At 45.0% G+C, this 12,500-nt stretch overlaps 37 non-coding genes across 37 annotated transcripts in view; all 37 read right to left on the bottom strand.

Annotated features, from left to right (window-relative positions):
* Positions 1–111, bottom strand: part of LOC148558735 (5S ribosomal RNA) — a 119-nt gene extending 8 nt beyond the window's left edge. Inside the window, exon 1 of the ribosomal RNA XR_015886279.1 lies at positions 1–111. This exon is cut by the window's left edge and continues 8 nt beyond it. This is a non-coding gene — a ribosomal RNA (5S ribosomal RNA).
* Positions 112–306: 195 nt separating this feature from the next.
* Positions 307–425, bottom strand: LOC148558734 (5S ribosomal RNA). The gene has a single exon (XR_015886278.1). It is a non-coding gene; the product is annotated as a 5S ribosomal RNA (ribosomal RNA).
* Positions 426–632: 207 nt separating this feature from the next.
* LOC148558733 (5S ribosomal RNA) lies at positions 633–751 on the bottom strand. Its single transcript, XR_015889060.1, has one exon. It is a non-coding gene; the product is annotated as a 5S ribosomal RNA (ribosomal RNA).
* Positions 752–961: 210 nt separating this feature from the next.
* Positions 962–1,080, bottom strand: LOC148558732 (5S ribosomal RNA). Its single transcript, XR_015890330.1, has one exon. It is a non-coding gene; the product is annotated as a 5S ribosomal RNA (ribosomal RNA).
* A 188-nt stretch (positions 1,081–1,268) lies between these two features.
* On the bottom strand, positions 1,269–1,387 carry LOC148558731 (5S ribosomal RNA). The gene has a single exon (XR_015886276.1). It is a non-coding gene; the product is annotated as a 5S ribosomal RNA (ribosomal RNA).
* Positions 1,388–1,625: 238 nt separating this feature from the next.
* On the bottom strand, positions 1,626–1,744 carry LOC148558730 (5S ribosomal RNA). Its single transcript, XR_015891493.1, has one exon. It is a non-coding gene; the product is annotated as a 5S ribosomal RNA (ribosomal RNA).
* Positions 1,745–1,937: 193 nt separating this feature from the next.
* On the bottom strand, positions 1,938–2,056 carry LOC148558729 (5S ribosomal RNA). The gene has a single exon (XR_015888739.1). It is a non-coding gene; the product is annotated as a 5S ribosomal RNA (ribosomal RNA).
* A 230-nt stretch (positions 2,057–2,286) lies between these two features.
* On the bottom strand, positions 2,287–2,405 carry LOC148558728 (5S ribosomal RNA). The gene has a single exon (XR_015886275.1). It is a non-coding gene; the product is annotated as a 5S ribosomal RNA (ribosomal RNA).
* Positions 2,406–2,620: 215 nt separating this feature from the next.
* On the bottom strand, positions 2,621–2,739 carry LOC148558727 (5S ribosomal RNA). The gene has a single exon (XR_015886274.1). It is a non-coding gene; the product is annotated as a 5S ribosomal RNA (ribosomal RNA).
* A 195-nt stretch (positions 2,740–2,934) lies between these two features.
* LOC148558726 (5S ribosomal RNA) lies at positions 2,935–3,053 on the bottom strand. Its single transcript, XR_015886273.1, has one exon. It is a non-coding gene; the product is annotated as a 5S ribosomal RNA (ribosomal RNA).
* A 213-nt stretch (positions 3,054–3,266) lies between these two features.
* Positions 3,267–3,385, bottom strand: LOC148558725 (5S ribosomal RNA). Its single transcript, XR_015889059.1, has one exon. It is a non-coding gene; the product is annotated as a 5S ribosomal RNA (ribosomal RNA).
* Positions 3,386–3,592: 207 nt separating this feature from the next.
* Positions 3,593–3,711, bottom strand: LOC148558724 (5S ribosomal RNA). Its single transcript, XR_015890329.1, has one exon. It is a non-coding gene; the product is annotated as a 5S ribosomal RNA (ribosomal RNA).
* A 188-nt stretch (positions 3,712–3,899) lies between these two features.
* On the bottom strand, positions 3,900–4,018 carry LOC148558723 (5S ribosomal RNA). Its single transcript, XR_015886272.1, has one exon. It is a non-coding gene; the product is annotated as a 5S ribosomal RNA (ribosomal RNA).
* Positions 4,019–4,541: 523 nt separating this feature from the next.
* Positions 4,542–4,660, bottom strand: LOC148558722 (5S ribosomal RNA). The gene has a single exon (XR_015890327.1). It is a non-coding gene; the product is annotated as a 5S ribosomal RNA (ribosomal RNA).
* Positions 4,661–4,848: 188 nt separating this feature from the next.
* On the bottom strand, positions 4,849–4,967 carry LOC148558721 (5S ribosomal RNA). Its single transcript, XR_015886271.1, has one exon. It is a non-coding gene; the product is annotated as a 5S ribosomal RNA (ribosomal RNA).
* Positions 4,968–5,193: 226 nt separating this feature from the next.
* Positions 5,194–5,312, bottom strand: LOC148558720 (5S ribosomal RNA). The gene has a single exon (XR_015891492.1). It is a non-coding gene; the product is annotated as a 5S ribosomal RNA (ribosomal RNA).
* Positions 5,313–5,505: 193 nt separating this feature from the next.
* Positions 5,506–5,624, bottom strand: LOC148558719 (5S ribosomal RNA). The gene has a single exon (XR_015888738.1). It is a non-coding gene; the product is annotated as a 5S ribosomal RNA (ribosomal RNA).
* A 212-nt stretch (positions 5,625–5,836) lies between these two features.
* On the bottom strand, positions 5,837–5,955 carry LOC148558718 (5S ribosomal RNA). Its single transcript, XR_015886270.1, has one exon. It is a non-coding gene; the product is annotated as a 5S ribosomal RNA (ribosomal RNA).
* A 195-nt stretch (positions 5,956–6,150) lies between these two features.
* On the bottom strand, positions 6,151–6,269 carry LOC148558717 (5S ribosomal RNA). The gene has a single exon (XR_015886269.1). It is a non-coding gene; the product is annotated as a 5S ribosomal RNA (ribosomal RNA).
* A 211-nt stretch (positions 6,270–6,480) lies between these two features.
* LOC148558716 (5S ribosomal RNA) lies at positions 6,481–6,599 on the bottom strand. Its single transcript, XR_015889058.1, has one exon. It is a non-coding gene; the product is annotated as a 5S ribosomal RNA (ribosomal RNA).
* Positions 6,600–6,840: 241 nt separating this feature from the next.
* Positions 6,841–6,959, bottom strand: LOC148558715 (5S ribosomal RNA). The gene has a single exon (XR_015890326.1). It is a non-coding gene; the product is annotated as a 5S ribosomal RNA (ribosomal RNA).
* A 187-nt stretch (positions 6,960–7,146) lies between these two features.
* On the bottom strand, positions 7,147–7,265 carry LOC148558714 (5S ribosomal RNA). Its single transcript, XR_015886268.1, has one exon. It is a non-coding gene; the product is annotated as a 5S ribosomal RNA (ribosomal RNA).
* Positions 7,266–7,497: 232 nt separating this feature from the next.
* Positions 7,498–7,616, bottom strand: LOC148558713 (5S ribosomal RNA). The gene has a single exon (XR_015891491.1). It is a non-coding gene; the product is annotated as a 5S ribosomal RNA (ribosomal RNA).
* A 194-nt stretch (positions 7,617–7,810) lies between these two features.
* LOC148558712 (5S ribosomal RNA) lies at positions 7,811–7,929 on the bottom strand. The gene has a single exon (XR_015890375.1). It is a non-coding gene; the product is annotated as a 5S ribosomal RNA (ribosomal RNA).
* A 192-nt stretch (positions 7,930–8,121) lies between these two features.
* LOC148558711 (5S ribosomal RNA) lies at positions 8,122–8,240 on the bottom strand. The gene has a single exon (XR_015886267.1). It is a non-coding gene; the product is annotated as a 5S ribosomal RNA (ribosomal RNA).
* A 188-nt stretch (positions 8,241–8,428) lies between these two features.
* On the bottom strand, positions 8,429–8,547 carry LOC148558710 (5S ribosomal RNA). Its single transcript, XR_015888661.1, has one exon. It is a non-coding gene; the product is annotated as a 5S ribosomal RNA (ribosomal RNA).
* A 181-nt stretch (positions 8,548–8,728) lies between these two features.
* Positions 8,729–8,847, bottom strand: LOC148558709 (5S ribosomal RNA). Its single transcript, XR_015890447.1, has one exon. It is a non-coding gene; the product is annotated as a 5S ribosomal RNA (ribosomal RNA).
* A 203-nt stretch (positions 8,848–9,050) lies between these two features.
* On the bottom strand, positions 9,051–9,169 carry LOC148558708 (5S ribosomal RNA). Its single transcript, XR_015888855.1, has one exon. It is a non-coding gene; the product is annotated as a 5S ribosomal RNA (ribosomal RNA).
* Positions 9,170–9,385: 216 nt separating this feature from the next.
* Positions 9,386–9,504, bottom strand: LOC148558707 (5S ribosomal RNA). Its single transcript, XR_015890164.1, has one exon. It is a non-coding gene; the product is annotated as a 5S ribosomal RNA (ribosomal RNA).
* A 192-nt stretch (positions 9,505–9,696) lies between these two features.
* On the bottom strand, positions 9,697–9,815 carry LOC148558706 (5S ribosomal RNA). Its single transcript, XR_015890621.1, has one exon. It is a non-coding gene; the product is annotated as a 5S ribosomal RNA (ribosomal RNA).
* Positions 9,816–10,008: 193 nt separating this feature from the next.
* Positions 10,009–10,127, bottom strand: LOC148558705 (5S ribosomal RNA). The gene has a single exon (XR_015886265.1). It is a non-coding gene; the product is annotated as a 5S ribosomal RNA (ribosomal RNA).
* A 481-nt stretch (positions 10,128–10,608) lies between these two features.
* LOC148558704 (5S ribosomal RNA) lies at positions 10,609–10,727 on the bottom strand. The gene has a single exon (XR_015890374.1). It is a non-coding gene; the product is annotated as a 5S ribosomal RNA (ribosomal RNA).
* Positions 10,728–10,957: 230 nt separating this feature from the next.
* LOC148558703 (5S ribosomal RNA) lies at positions 10,958–11,076 on the bottom strand. The gene has a single exon (XR_015886264.1). It is a non-coding gene; the product is annotated as a 5S ribosomal RNA (ribosomal RNA).
* Positions 11,077–11,284: 208 nt separating this feature from the next.
* LOC148558702 (5S ribosomal RNA) lies at positions 11,285–11,403 on the bottom strand. Its single transcript, XR_015889720.1, has one exon. It is a non-coding gene; the product is annotated as a 5S ribosomal RNA (ribosomal RNA).
* A 200-nt stretch (positions 11,404–11,603) lies between these two features.
* On the bottom strand, positions 11,604–11,722 carry LOC148558701 (5S ribosomal RNA). The gene has a single exon (XR_015888854.1). It is a non-coding gene; the product is annotated as a 5S ribosomal RNA (ribosomal RNA).
* A 217-nt stretch (positions 11,723–11,939) lies between these two features.
* On the bottom strand, positions 11,940–12,058 carry LOC148558700 (5S ribosomal RNA). The gene has a single exon (XR_015889057.1). It is a non-coding gene; the product is annotated as a 5S ribosomal RNA (ribosomal RNA).
* Positions 12,059–12,251: 193 nt separating this feature from the next.
* Positions 12,252–12,370, bottom strand: LOC148558699 (5S ribosomal RNA). The gene has a single exon (XR_015890620.1). It is a non-coding gene; the product is annotated as a 5S ribosomal RNA (ribosomal RNA).
* Positions 12,371–12,500: the final 130 nt, after the last annotated feature.

Raw genomic sequence — 12,500 nt, 5'->3', positions numbered from 1 at the left:
ACACGAGGACTTCCCAGGAGGTCACCCATCCTAGTACTACTCTCGCCCAAGCACGCTTAACTGCGGAGTTCTGATGGGATCCGGTGCATTAGTGCTGGTATGATCGCACCTATTATAATATGCGCACATAATTATCATATGCGTGTCTTGCGACGTAGGGTAAGTCGAGCTGCGAATCCCTGCGGGGCCTGTGGGAGCTTGCCTAAAATCAGGTCATTGAGACTCGCTTTAGCTAAACTATTCAAGATAGCGCCGTTTAAAGAACGAGGGTAAGCACGACGTAAAAAAAAAAAAAAAAAAAAAAAAGAGGTGCAACACGAGGACTTCCCAGGAGGTCACCCATCCTAGTACTACTCTCGCCCAAGCACGCTTAACTGCGGAGTTCTGATGGGATCCGGTGCATTAGTGCTGGTATGATCGCACCTATTATAATATGCGCACATAATTATCATATGCATGTCTCGCGACGTAGGGTAAGTCGAGTTGCGAAACCCTGCGGGGCCCGTGCGAACTTGCCTAAAATGAGGTCATTGAGACTCGCTTTAGCTAAACTATTCAAGATAGCGCCGTTTAAAGAACGAGGGTAGGCACGACGTAAAAAAAAAAAAAAAAAAAAAAAAAAAAAAAAAAAAGAGGTGCAACACGAGGACTTCCCAGGAGGTCACCCATCCTAGTACTACTCTCGCCCAAGCACGCTTAACTGCGGAGTTCTGATGGGATCCGGTGAATTAGTGCTGGTATGATCGCACCTATTAAAATATGCGCACATAATTATCATATGCATGTCTCGCGACGTAGGGTAAGTCGAGTTGCAAATCCCTGCGGGGCCCGTGCGAGCTTGCCTAAAATCAGGTCATTGAGACTCGCTTTAACAAAACTGTGCAAGATAGCGCCGTTTAAAGAACGAGGGTAAGCACGACGTAAAAAAAAAAAAAAAAAAAAAAAAAAAAAAAAAAAAAAAGAGGTGCAACACGAGGACTTCCCAGGAGGTCACCCATCCTTGTACTACTCTCGCCCAAGCACGCTTAACTGCGGAGTTCTGATGGGATCCGGTGCATTAGTGCTGGTATAATCGCACCTATTAAAATATGCGCACATAATTATCATATGCATGTCTTGCGACGTAGGGTAAGTCGAGCTGCGAATCCCTGCGGGGCCCGTGCGAGCTTGCCTAAAATGAGGTCATTGAGACTCGCTTTAGCTAAACTATTCAAGATAGTGCCGTTTAAAGAACGAGGGTAGGCACGACGTAAAAAAAAAAAAAAAAAGAGGTGCAACACGAGGACTTCCCAGGAGGTCACCCATCCTAGTACTACTCTCGCCCAAGCACGCTTAACTGCGGAGTTCTGATGGGATCCGGTGCATTAGTGCTGGTATGATCGCACCTATTATAATATGCGCACATAATTATCATATGCATGTCTCGCGACGTAGGGTAAGTCGAGCTGCGAATCCCTGCGGGGCCCGTGCGAGCTTGCCTAAAATCAGGTCATTGAGACTCGCTTTAGCTAAACTATTCAAGATAGCGCCGTTTAAAGAACGAGGGTAGGCACGACGTAAAAAAAAAAAAAAAAAAAAAAAAAAAAAAAAAAAAAAAAAAAAAAAAAAAAAAAAAAAAAAAAAAAGAGGTGCAACACGAGGACTTCCCAGGAGGTCACCCATCGTAGTACTACTCTCGCCCAAGCACGCTTAACTGCGGAGTTCTGATGGGATCCGGTGAATTAGTGTTGCTATGATCGCACCTATTAAAATATGCGCACATAATTATCATATGCATGTCTCGCGACGTAGGGTAAGTCGAGTTGCAAATCCCTGCGGGGCCCGTGCGAGCTTGCCTAAATCAGGTCATTGAGACTCGCTTTAACTAAACTGTGCAAGATAGCGCCGTTTAAAGAACGAGGGTAAGCACGACGTAAAAAAAAAAAAAAAAAAAAAAAGAGGTGCAACACGAGGACTTCCCAGGAGGTCACCCATCCTAGTACTACTCCCGCCCAAGCACGCTTAACTGCGGAGTTCTGATGGGATCCGGTGCATTAGTGCTGGTATGATCACACCTATTATAATATGCGCACATAATTATCATATGCATGTCTTGCGACGTAGGGTAAGTCGAGCTGCGAATCCCTGCGGGGCCCGTGCGAACTTGCCTAAAATGAGGTCATTGAGACTCGCTTTAGCTAAACTATTCAAGATAGCGCTGTTTAAAGAACGAGGGTAGGCACGACGTAAAAAAAAAAAAAAAAAAAAAAAAAAAAAAAAAAAAAAAAAAAAAAAAAAAAAAAAAAAGAGGTGCAACACGAGGACTTCCCAGGAGGTCACCCATCCTAGTACTACTCTCGCCCAAGCACGCTTAACTGCGGAGTTCTGATGGGATCCGGTGCATTAGTGCTGGTATGATCGCACCTATTATAATATGCGCACATAATTATCATATGCATGTCTTGCGACGTAGGGTAAGTCGAGCTGCGAATCCCTGCGGGGCCCGTGCGAGCTTGCCTAAAATGAGGTCATTGAGACTCGCTTTAGCTAAACTTTTCAAGATAGCGCCGTTTAAAGAACGAGGGTAAGCACGACGTAAAAAAAAAAAAAAAAAAAAAAAAAAAAAAAGAAAAAAAAAAAAGAGGTGCAACACGAGGACTTCCCAGGAGGTCACCCATCCTAGTACTACTCTCGCCCAAGCACGCTTAACTGCGGAGTTCTGATGGGATCCGGTGCATTAGTGCTGGTATGATCGCACCTATTATAATATGCGCACATAATTATCATATGCGTGTCTTGCGACGTAGGGTAAGTCGAGCTGCGAATCCCTGCGGGGCCTGTGGGAGCTTGCCTAAAATCAGGTCATTGAGACTCGCTTTAGCTAAACTATTCAAGATAGCGCCGTTTAAAGAACGAGGGTAAGCACGACGTAAAAAAAAAAAAAAAAAAAAAAAAGAGGTGCAACACGAGGACTTCCCAGGAGGTCACCCATCCTAGTACTACTCTCGCCCAAGCACGCTTAACTGCGGAGTTCTGATGGGATCCGGTGCATTAGTGCTGGTATGATCGCACCTATTATAATATGCGCACATAATTATCATATGCATGTCTCGCGACGTAGGGTAAGTCGAGTTGCGAAACCCTGCGGGGCCCGTGCGAACTTGCCTAAAATGAGGTCATTGAGACTCGCTTTAGCTAAACTATTCAAGATAGCGCCGTTTAAAGAACGAGGGTAGGCACGACGTAAAAAAAAAAAAAAAAAAAAAAAAAAAAAAAAAAAAAAAAAAGAGGTGCAACACGAGGACTTCCCAGGAGGTCACCCATCCTAGTACTACTCTCGCCCAAGCACGCTTAACTGCGGAGTTCTGATGGGATCCGGTGAATTAGTGCTGGTATGATCGCACCTATTAAAATATGCGCACATAATTATCATATGCATGTCTCGCGACGTAGGGTAAGTCGAGTTGCAAATCCCTGCGGGGCCCGTGCGAGCTTGCCTAAAATCAGGTCATTGAGACTCGCTTTAACAAAACTGTGCAAGATAGCGCCGTTTAAAGAACGAGGGTAAGCACGACGTAAAAAAAAAAAAAAAAAAAAAAAAAAAAAAAAAAAAGAGGTGCAACACGAGGACTTCCCAGGAGGTCACCCATCCTTGTACTACTCTCGCCCAAGCACGCTTAACTGCGGAGTTCTGATGGGATCCGGTGCATTAGTGCTGGTATAATCGCACCTATTAAAATATGCGCACATAATTATCATATGCATGTCTTGCGACGTAGGGTAAGTCGAGCTGCGAATCCCTGCGGGGCCCGTGCGAGCTTGCCTAAAATGAGGTCATTGAGACTCGCTTTAGCTAAACTATTCAAGATAGTGCCGTTTAAAGAACGAGGGTAGGCACGACGTAAAAAAAAAAAAAAAAAGAGGTGCAACACGAGGACTTCCCAGGAGGTCACCCATCCTAGTACTACTCTCGCCCAAGCACGCTTAACTGCGGAGTTCTGATGGGATCCGGTGCATTAGTGCTGGTATGATCGCACCTATTATAATATGCGCACATAATTATCATATGCATGTCTCGCGACGTAGGGTAAGTCGAGCTGCGAATCCCTGCGGGGCCCGTGCGAGCTTGCCTAAAATCAGGTCATTGAGACTCGCTTTAGCTAAACTATTCAAGATAGCGCCGTTTAAAGAACGAGGGTAGGCACGACGTAAAAAAAAAAAAAAAAAAAAAAAAAAAAAAAAAAAAAAAAAAAAAAAAAAAAAAAAAGAGGTGCAACACATACTACTCTCGCCCAAGCACGCTTAACTACGGAGTTCTGATGGGATCCGGTGCATTAGTGCTGGTATGATCGCACCTATTAAAATATGCGCACATAATTATCATATGCATGTCTCGCGACGTAGGGTAAGTCGAGTTGCAAATCCCTGCGGGGCCCGTGCGAGCTTGCCTAAAATCAGGTCATTGAGACTCGCTTTAACAAAACTGTGCAAGATAGCGCCGTTTAAAGAACGAGGGTAAGCACGACGTAAAAAAAAAAAAAAAAAAAAAAAAAAAAAAAAAAGAGGTGCAACACGAGGACTTCCCAGGAGGTCACCCATCCTTGTACTACTCTCGCCCAAGCACGCTTAACTGCGGAGTTCTGATGGGATCCGGTGCATTAGTGCTGGTATAATCGCACCTATTAAAATATGCGCACATAATTATCATATGCATGTCTTGCGACGTAGGGTAAGTCGAGCTGCGAATCCCTGCGGGGCCCGTGCGAGCTTGCCTAAAATGAGGTCATTGAGACTCGCTTTAGCTAAACTATTCAAGATAGTGCCGTTTAAAGAACGAGGGTAGGCACGACGTAAAAAAAAAAAAAAAAAGAGGTGCAACACGAGGACTTCCCAGGAGGTCACCCATCCTAGTACTACTCTCGCCCAAGCACGCTTAACTGCGGAGTTCTGATGGGATCCGGTGCATTAGTGCTGGTATGATCGCACCTATTATAATATGCGCACATAATTATCATATGCATGTCTCGCGACGTAGGGTAAGTCGAGCTGCGAATCCCTGCGGGGCCCGTGCGAGCTTGCCTAAAATCAGGTCATTGAGACTCGCTTTAGCTAAACTATTCAAGATAGCGCCGTTTAAAGAACGAGGGTAGGCACGACGTAAAAAAAAAAAAAAAAAAAAAAAAAAAAAAAAAAAAAAAAAAAAAAAAAAAAAAAGAGGTGCAACACGAGGACTTCCCAGGAGGTCACCCATCGTAGTACTACTCTCGCCCAAGCACGCTTAACTGCGGAGTTCTGATGGGATCCGGTGAATTAGTGTTGCTATGATCGCACCTATTAAAATATGCGCACATAATTATCATATGCATGTCTCGCGACGTAGGGTAAGTCGAGTTGCAAATCCCTGCGGGGCCCGTGCGAGCTTGCCTAAATCAGGTCATTGAGACTCGCTTTAACTAAACTGTGCAAGATAGCGCCGTTTAAAGAACGAGGGTAAGCACGACGTAAAAAAAAAAAAAAAAAAAAAAAGAGGTGCAACACGAGGACTTCCCAGGAGGTCACCCATCCTAGTACTACTCCCGCCCAAGCACGCTTAACTGCGGAGTTCTGATGGGATCCGGTGCATTAGTGCTGGTATGATCACACCTATTATAATATGCGCACATAATTATCATATGCATGTCTTGCGACGTAGGGTAAGTCGAGCTGCGAATCCCTGCGGGGCCCGTGCGAGCTTGCCTAAAATGAGGTCATTGAGACTCGCTTTAGCTAAACTATTCAAGATAGCGCCGTTTAAAGAACGAGGGTAAGCACGACGTAAAAAAAAAAAAAAAAAAAAAAAAAAAAGAAAAAAAAAAAAGAGGTGCAACACGAGGACTTCCCAGGAGGTCACCCATCCTAGTACTACTCTCGCCCAAGCACGCTTAACTGCGGAGTTCTGATGGGATCCGGTGCATTAGTGCTGGTATGATCGCACCTATTATAATATGCGCACATAATTATCATATGCGTCTCTTGCGACGTAGGGTAAGTCGAGCTGCGAATCCCTGCGGGGCCTGTGGGAGCTTGCCTAAAATCAGGTCATTGAGACTCGCTTTAGCTAAACTATTCAAGATAGCGCCGTTTAAAGAACGAGGGTAAGCACGACGTAAAAAAAAAAAAAAAAAAAAAAAAGAGGTGCAACACGAGGACTTCCCAGGAGGTCACCCATCCTAGTACTACTCTCGCCCAAGCACGCTTAACTGCGGAGTTCTGATGGGATCCGGTGCATTAGTGCTGGTATGATCGCACCTATTATAATATGCGCACATAATTATCATATGCATGTCTCGCGACGTAGGGTAAGTCGAGTTGCGAAACCCTGCGGGGCCCGTGCGAACTTGCCTAAAATGAGGTCATTGAGACTCGCTTTAGCTAAACTATTCAAGATAGCGCCGTTTAAAGAACGAGGGTAGGCACGACGTAAAAAAAAAAAAAAAAAAAAAAAAAAAAAAAAAAAAAAAAGAGGTGCAACACGAGGACTTCCCAGGAGGTCACCCATCCTAGTACTACTCTCGCCCAAGCACGCTTAACTGCGGAGTTCTGATGGGATCCGGTGAATTAGTGCTGGTATGATCGCACCTATTAAAATATGCGCACATAATTATCATATGCATGTCTCGCGACGTAGGGTAAGTCGAGTTGCAAATCCCTGCGGGGCCCGTGCGAGCTTGCCTAAAATCAGGTCATTGAGACTCGCTTTAACAAAACTGTGCAAGATAGCGCCGTTTAAAGAACGAGGGTAAGCACGACGTAAAAAAAAAAAAAAAAAAAAAAAAAAAAAAAAAAAAAAAAAAAAAAAAAAAAAAAAAAAAAAAAAAAAAAGAGGTGCAACACGAGGACTTCCCAGGAGGTCACCCATCCTTGTACTACTCTCGCCCAAGCACGCTTAACTGCGGAGTTCTGATGGGATCCGGTGCATTAGTGCTGGTATAATCGCACCTATTAAAATATGCGCACATAATTATCATATGCATGTCTTGCGACGTAGGGTAAGTCGAGCTGCGAATCCCTGCGGGGCCCGTGCGAGCTTGCCTAAAATGAGGTCATTGAGACTCGCTTTAGCTAAACTATTCAAGATAGTGCCGTTTAAAGAACGAGGGTAGGCACGACGTAAAAAAAAAAAAAAAAGAGGTGCAACACGAGGACTTCCCAGGAGGTCACCCATCCTAGTACTACTCTCGCCCAAGCACGCTTAACTGCGGAGTTCTGATGGGATCCGGTGCATTAGTGCTGGTATGATCGCACCTATTATAATATGCGCACATAATTATCATATGCATGTCTCGCGACGTAGGGTAAGTCGAGCTGCGAATCCCTGCGGGGCCCGTGCGAGCTTGCCTAAAATCAGGTCATTGAGACTCGCTTTAGCTAAACTATTCAAGATAGCGCCGTTTAAAGAACGAGGGTAGGCACGACGTAAAAAAAAAAAAAAAAAAAAAAAAAAAAAAAAAAAAAAAAAAAAAAAAAAAAAAAAAAAAAGAGGTGCAACACGAGGACTTCCCAGGAGGTCACCCATCGTAGTACTACTCTCGCCCAAGCACGCTTAACTGCGGAGTTCTGATGGGATCCGGTGAATTAGTGTTGCTATGATCGCACCTATTAAAATATGCGCACATAATTATCATATGCATGTCTCGCGACGTAGGGTAAGTCGAGTTGCAAATCCCTGCGGGGCCCGTGCGAGCTTGCCTAAATCAGGTCATTGAGACTCGCTTTAACTAAACTGTGCAAGATAGCGCCGTTTAAAGAACGAGGGTAAGCACGACGTAAAAAAAAAAAAAAAAAAAAAAAATAGGTGCAACACGAGGACTTCCCAGGAGGTCACCCATCCTGGTACTACTCTTGCCCAAGCACGCTTAACTGCGGAGTTCTGATGGGATCCGGTGCATTAGTGCTGGTATGATCGCACCTATTAAAATATGCGCACATAATTATCATATGCATGTCTCGCGACGTAGGGTAAGTCGAGCTGCGAATCCCTGCGGGGCCCGTGCGAACTTGCCTAAAATGAGGTCATTGAGACTCGCTTTAGCTAAACTATTCAAGATAGCGCCGTTTAAAGAACGAGGGTAAGCACGACGTAAAAAAAAAAAAAAAAAAAAAGAGGTGCAACACGAGGACTTCCCAGGAGGTCACCCATCCTAGTACTACTCTCGCCCAAGCACGCTTAACTGCGGAGTTCTGATGGGATCCGGTGCATTAGTGCTGGTATGATCGCACCTATTATAATATGCGCACATAATTATCATATGCATGTCTCGCGACGTAGGGTAAGTCGAGTTGCGAAACCCTGCGGGGCCCGTGCGAACTTGCCTAAAATGAGGTCATTGAGACTCGCTTTAGCTAAACTATTCAAGATAGCGCCGTTTAAAGAACGAGGGTAGGCACGACGTAAAAAAAAAAAAAAAAAGAGGTGCAACACGAGGACTTCCCAGGAGGTCACCCATCCTAGTACTACCCTCGCCCAAGCACGCTTAACTGCGGAGTTCTGATGGGATCCGGTGAATTAGTGCTGGTATGATCGCACCTATTAAAATATGCGCACATAATTATCATATGCATGTCTCGCGACGTAGGGTAAGTCGAGTTGCAAATCCCTGCGGGGCCCGTGGGAGCTTGCCTAAAATCAGGTCATTGAGACTCGCTTTAACTAAACTGTGCAAGATAGCGCCGTTTAAAGAACGAGGGTAAGCACGACGTAAAAAAAAAAGAGGTGCAACACGAGGACTTCCCAGGAGGTCACCCATCCTAGTACTACTCTCGCCCAAGCACGCTTAACTGCGGAGTTCTGATGGGATCCGGTGAATTAGTGTTGGTATGATCGCACCTATTAAAATATGCGCACATAATTATCATATGCATGTCTCGCGACGTAGGGTAAGTCGAGTTGCAAATCCCTGCAGGGCCCGTGCGAGCTTGCCTAAATGAGGTCATTGAGACTCGCTTTAACTAAACTGTGCAAGATAGCGCCGTTTAAAGAACGAGGGTAAGCAAGACGTAAAAAAAAAAAAAAAAAAAAAAAAAAAAAAAAATAGGTGCAACACGAGGACTTCCCAGGAGGTCACCCATCCTGGTACTACTCTCGCCCAAGCACGCTTAACTGCGGAGTTCTGATGGGATCCGGTGCATTAGTGCTGGTATGATCGCACCTATTAAAATATGCGCACATAATTATCATATGCATGTCTCGCGACGTAGGGTAAGTCGAGCTGCGAATCCCTGCGGGGCCCGTGCGAACTTGCCTAAAATGAGGTCATTGAGACTCGCTTTAGCTAAACTATTCAAGATAGCGCCGTTTAAAGAACGAGGGTAAGCACGACGTAAAAAAATAAAAAAAAAATAAAAAATAAAAAAAAAAAAATAAAAAGGGGTGCAACACGAGGACTTCCCAGGAGGTCACCCATCCTAGTACTACTCTCGCCCAAGCACGCTTAACTGCGGAGTTCTGATGGGATCCGGTGAATTAGTGCTGGTATGATCGCACCTATTAAAATATGCGCACATAATTATCATATGCATGTCTCGCGACGTAGGGTAAGTCGAGTTGCAAATCCCTGCGGGGCCCGTGCGAGCTTGCCTAAAATCAGGTCATTGAGACTCGCTTTAACAAAACTGTGCAAGATAGCGCCGTTTAAAGAACGAGGGTAAGCACGACGGAAAAAAAAAAAAAAAAAAAAAGAGGTGGAACACGAGGACTTCCCAGGAGGTCACCCATCCTAGTACTACTCTCGCCCAAGCACGCTTAACTGCGGAGTTCTGATGGGATCCGGTGCATTAGTGCTGGTATGATCGCACCTATTATAATATGCGCACATAATTATCATATGCATGTCTCGCGACGTAGGGTAAGTCGAGTTGCGAAACCCTGCGGGGCCCGTGCGAACTTGCCTAAAATGAGGTCATTGAGACTCGCTTTAGCTAAACTATTCAAGATAGCGCTGTTTAAAGAACGAGGGTAGGCACGACGTAAAAAAAAAAAAAAAAAAAAAAGAGGTGCAACACGAGGACTTCCCAGGAGGTCACCCATCCTAGTACTACTCTCGCCCAAGCACGCTTAACTGCGGAGTTCTGATGGGATCCGGTGCATTAGTGCTGGTATGATCGCACCTATTATAATATGCGCACATAATTATCATATGCATGTCTTGCGACGTAGGGTAAGTCGAGCTGCGAATCCCTGCGGGGCCCGTGCGAGCTTGCCTAAAATGAGGTCATTGAGACTCGCTTTAGCTAAACTTTTCAAGATAGCGCCGTTTAAAGAACGAGGGTAAGCACGACGTAAAAAAAAAAAAAAAAAAAAAAAAAAGGGGTGCAACACATACTACTCTCGCCCAAGCACGCTTAACTACGGAGTTCTGATGGGATCCGGTGCATTAGTGCTGGTATGATCGCACCTATTAAAATATGCGCACATAATTATCATATGCATGTCTCGCGACGTAGGGTAAGTCGAGTTGCAAATCCCTGCGGGGCCCGTGCGAGCTTGCCTAAATCAGGTCATTGAGACTCGCTTTAACTAAACTGTGCAAGATAGCGCCGTTTAAAGAACGAGGGTAAGCACGACGTAAAAAAAAAAAAAAAAAAAAAAAATAGGTGCAACACGAGGACTTCCCAGGAGGTCACCCATCCTGGTACTACTCTTGCCCAAGCACGCTTAACTGCGGAGTTCTGATGGGATCCGGTGCATTAGTGCTGGTATGATCGCACCTATTAAAATATGCGCACATAATTATCATATGCATGTCTCGCGACGTAGGGTAAGTCGAGCTGCGAATCCCTGCGGGGCCCGTGCGAACTTGCCTAAAATGAGGTCATTGAGACTCGCTTTAGCTAAACTATTCAAGATAGCGCCGTTTAAAGAACGAGGGTAAGCACGACGTAAAAAAAAAAAAAAAAAAAAAAAAAAAAAAAAAAAAAAAAAAAAAAAAAAAGAAAAAAAGAGGTGCAACACGAGGACTTCCCAGGAGGTCACCCATCCTAGTACTACTCTCGCCCAAGCACGCTTAACTGCGGAGTTCTGATGGGATCCGGTGCATTAGTGCTGGTATGATCGCACCTATTATAATATGCGCACATAATTATCATATGCATGTCTCGCGACGTAGGGTAAGTCGAGTTGCGAAACCCTGCGGGGCCCGTGCGAACTTGCCTAAAATGAGGTCATTGAGACTCGCTTTAGCTAAACTATTCAAGATAGCGCTGTTTAAAGAACGAGGGTAGGCACGACGTAAAAAAAAAAAAAAAAAAAAAAAAAAAAAAAAAAAAAGAGGTGCAACACGAGGACTTCCCAGGAGGTCACCCATCCTGGTACTACTCTCGCCCAAGCACGCTTAACTGCGGAGTTCTGATGGGATCCAGTGCATTAGTGCTGGTATGATCGCACCTATTAAAATATGCGCACATAATTATCATATGCATGTCTCGCGACGTAGGGTAAGTCGAGTTGCGAAACCCTGCGGGGCCCGTGCGAACTTGCCTAAAATGAGGTCATTGAGACTCGCTTTAGCTAAACTATTCAAGATAGCGCTGTTTAAAGAGCGAGGGTAGGCACGACGTAAAAAAAAAAAAAAAAAAAAAAAAAAAAATAGGTGCAACACGAGGACTTCCCAGGAGGTCACCCATCCTGGTACTACTCTCGCCCAAGCACGCTTAACTGCGGAGTTCTGATGGGATCCGGTGCATTAGTGCTGGTATGATCGCACCTATTAAAATATGCGCACATAATTATCATATGCATGTCTCGCGACGTAGGGTAAGTCGAGCTGCGAATCCCTGCGGGGCCCGTGCGAACTTGCCTAAAATGAGGTCATTGAGACTCGCTTTAGCTAAACTATTCAAGATAGCGCCGTTTAAAGAACGAGGGTAAGCACGACGTAAAAAAATAAAAAAAAAAATAAAAAATAAAAAAAAAAAAATAAAAAGAGGTGCAACACGAGGACTTCCCAGGAGGTCACCCATCCTAGTACTACTCTCGCCCAAGCACGCTTAACTGCGGAGTTCTGATGGGATCCGGTGAATTAGTGCTGGTATGATCGCACCTATTAAAATATGCGCACATAATTATCATATGCATGTCTCGCGATGTAGGGTAAGTCGAGTTGCAAATCCCTGCGGGGCCCGTGCGAGCTTGCCTAAAATCAGGTCATTGAGACTCGCTTTAACAAAACTGTGCAAGATAGCGCCGTTTAAAGAACGAGGGTAAGCACGACGGAAAAAAAAAAAAAAAAAAAAAAGAGGTGGAACACGAGGACTTCCCAGGAGGTCACCCATCCTAGTACTACTCTCGCCCAAGCACGCTTAACTGCGGAGTTCTGATGGGATCCGGTGCATTAGTGCTGGTATGATCGCACCTATTATAATATGCGCACATAATTATCATATGCATGTCTCGCGACGTAGGGTAAGTCGAGTTGCGAAACCCTGCGGGGCCCGTGCGAACTTGCCTAAAATGAGGTCATTGAGACTCGCTTTAGCTAAACTAT

Source organism: Arachis ipaensis, chromosome B6 (genome assembly GCF_059453495.1).
Source record: "Arachis ipaensis isolate K30076 ecotype BB chromosome B6, ASM5945349v1, whole genome shotgun sequence".
NCBI classification, from domain to species: Eukaryota; Viridiplantae; Streptophyta; class Magnoliopsida; order Fabales; family Fabaceae; genus Arachis; species Arachis ipaensis.
Note: the sequence above shows the minus strand (reverse complement) of the source record. Positions and strands in the feature narration are given on the sequence as shown.